Below are 3023 nucleotides of genomic sequence, written 5' to 3'. Positions count from 1 at the left end.
TTGACCACCGTGTGAGACAGGATGCTGGACTAGACGGACCACTGGTCTGATCCAGCAGGGCTCTTTTTAGATTCTTATGAGGGCCTCAGCCTCTCTGCCCTCTTGTTGGCCCTTCAGAGAAACTGGTTGACCACCGTGTGAGGCAGGATGCTGGACTAAATGGACCACTGGTCTGATCCAGCAGGGCTCTTTTTAGATTCTTATGAGGGCCTCAGCCTCTCTGCCCTCTTGTTGGCCCTCCAGAGGAACTGGTTGACCACTGTGTGAGACAGGATGTTGGACTAGACGGACCACTGGTTTGATCCAGCAGGGCTCTTCTGATATTCTTAGGGCTGGGGAACTGGGTTCCCTGCCATTTTGTGGTCCACATCACCCTTTCGGGATCACAACCTTGAAGCAAAGTGGTGGTAATCCAGTATAATTTTCCCATGCTGGATGTGGCATCGTACCACAAACACCGTTAATGAGGTTCCTCGGAGTGATGCTGGATTCTTTGGAGGAACAGGAGTCTGCACGTCTTCTCTTGGTGACTCATGGTTGTTCAACGCTGGCTGTTCAGCGCATACTAATGGAGTGCAGAATTCTCCTCTTGTAGTCAGGTCTGGTTATTATTATCCTGCCAAAGGGGGGAAAAAGTGATCCCTAATCTTGGTTTATTTATGGAGTTGGCTTTTAGTTGCTTAAAAACCCTGCTTCATATGTGATTAAGGTTGCCTTTTGTCAGAGGAAGAACTTTGGCACTGTCCGACTTCCCCTTAGATATTATAGTCCTGACTGCTGTGGGCCTCCTGCCTCCAGCCTCATCTTTATCGCACTTTACTCTGAGGCGTTCAAGACAGTGAGTCTCTGCTCCTCCATTTCAGGGGTGCCAACCCCCAGGTGGTACCTGGAGATCTGCTATTACGATTGGTCTCCAGATGAACCAGATCAGTTCCCCTGGAGAAAATGTCTGCTCTGGAGGGTGGACTCTTTATTTATTTATTTATTTTTGTATTTATACACCGCCATCCCCACAAACGGGCTCAGTCTATGGCATGATGCCCTGCTGGGGTCTTTCCCCTCCCCTCAGGAGTTGGAGCAAGGAGTGGATGCCAACAGCCAGGATCAGGACCGAGCACGCACGGTTGCTTCCGCGCTGAGGCAGGTGCATAGGGGTGTTTATGACCAGGTCCTCCCTTCCCTGGGAGTCAGTCTGCCAAGGCTCACAGCTCCTCCCGTTGCCTTTGCAAGAGCTGCGGTCTGACACTCTTCCTTCTCTCTTCCACATCCAGCCGCTGGCGTGTCTTGTGTCTGGGGCACTGGGGAAAACTAGGCGGGGATTCCAGCCTTGTGGGGGGGTCTCCACTGGGGGGTGCTGGGCCAGGCTCTGGATCGGTCTCTCCCTCTGGCTGCACCTCCTGTGCAGCTGCTGGGGCCCCTTCCCCCTCGGGTGCTGTAGAGGGTTCCTCTTCTGGGCTGACTCCAGAGGAAGTTGGGTTGCTCCCTGCCTCTTCCTCATCGGAGGAGTAGTCAGCCTCAGCAGAGCCAGCACCCACGACAACCCCACTGTAGCTACGGGCCTGTCTCGAGCACGAGTGGGTGGGCCCGAGGAAAAGAGAGGGAGGCCCGGGGGCATGCCGAGCTGAGCCTGCTTCCAGGCGACGCCCGGGCAGTAGGAAAAACCCAGGAGACAAAGAGGTGCTTAAACTCCTACCACGACCCTCACCCAGGGGTGTCAGAGCTAGGAAAGGAGGCCAGGGAGGTTGGATCGACCACCTGGCACAACGGCGAAGGGATTGGGAAGAAGAAGGGTGGAACCAGGAGAAAGAAATCAGGGAATTGGAGAGCCCGGTGGCTGCACTTCTCTGGTGGGACTGATGGAGGAGCGGGGCCAGGGCTGGGTGATTTAACGAGGGGTGAAGATGCTGGCTGGGGAGGCAGTGCTCAAGTCTCTATGAAGGATGGGGCAGGATGGACAGAGAGAGAGAAAAGGAAAGGAGCCATGAATAGAGCTCGAGAGGGAGAAAGAGGTACAGGGGTGAGATTGAACTCCCTCAGCCAGTTTGGTGTAGTGGTTCAGTGCGCGGACTCTAATCTGGGAGAACCGGGTTTGATTCCCCACTCCTCCGCTTGCACCTGCTGGATGACCTTGGGCAAGCCGTAGTTCTGTCAGAGCTGTTCTCTCAAGGGCAGTTTCTGTCAAGAGCTCTCTCAGCCCCACCTACCTCACAGGGTGTCTGTTGTGGGGAGGGGGAGGGAGAGAAGTTAGTCAACCGCTCTGAGACACCTTTGGGTAGTGAAGGGCAGGGTATAAACCCAATCTCCTCCTCCTCTTCTTCTTCCTCTTCTTCTTCCTCTTCTTCCTCTTCTTCCTCTTCTTCCTCTTCCTCTTCCTCTTCTTCTTCTTCTTCTTCTTCTTCTGAGGCCAAGCAGCTTAGCGTCTTCTGAAATCAAGCCCTGGAGCCTTCCCTCCCTCATCCGGGAGAAAGAGGGCAACCCGCTCCTCCTTCTCCTTCTCCTTCTCCTTCTCCTCCTCCTCCTTCTTCTCCTCCTCCTCCTCCTTCTCCTTCTCCTTCGTCTTCTTCTTCTTCCCATTCTGAAGCCAAGCAGCTTAGTGTCTTCTGAAATCAAGCCCTGGTCAGCCTTCCCTCCCTCAGCTGGGAGAAAGAGGGCAACCAGGTCTTGACACGTGTCTAGAGGAAACGTTCTGTGTTGTTGCTCTGCATAGTGGATGGGTCTAAAGACAGATTCGGCTGAGGAGCCGTGTTGGTTTGAAGCAGGGTGCACACAAAAGCTCACGCCCAGGATAAAACTTTGTTGGTCTTAAAGGCGCCGCTGGACTCAGACGTCGTTCTGTGGCCTTAGCACAGTCAGTGTAAAGCCCGTAAACTCGAGTTAAAGGGTTAACCATTTCAGCTTTCTATCCAAAAGTAATGTTTCTAGCTCTCATGGAGAAAGACTTTGAAAATGTTGTGACCCCAGGAGATGGATGGTTGGCAACTCTGGCTTGGGAAGTTCCTGGAGACTTGAGGGTGGAGTTTGGG

The sequence above is a fragment of the Gekko japonicus genome, unplaced genomic scaffold, assembly GCF_001447785.1.
Source record: "Gekko japonicus isolate JY-2015 unplaced genomic scaffold, Gekko_japonicus_V1.1 scaffold1476, whole genome shotgun sequence".
Lineage (NCBI taxonomy): Eukaryota > Metazoa > Chordata > Lepidosauria > Squamata > Gekkonidae > Gekko > Gekko japonicus.
This window is presented reverse-complemented; position numbering follows the sequence as displayed.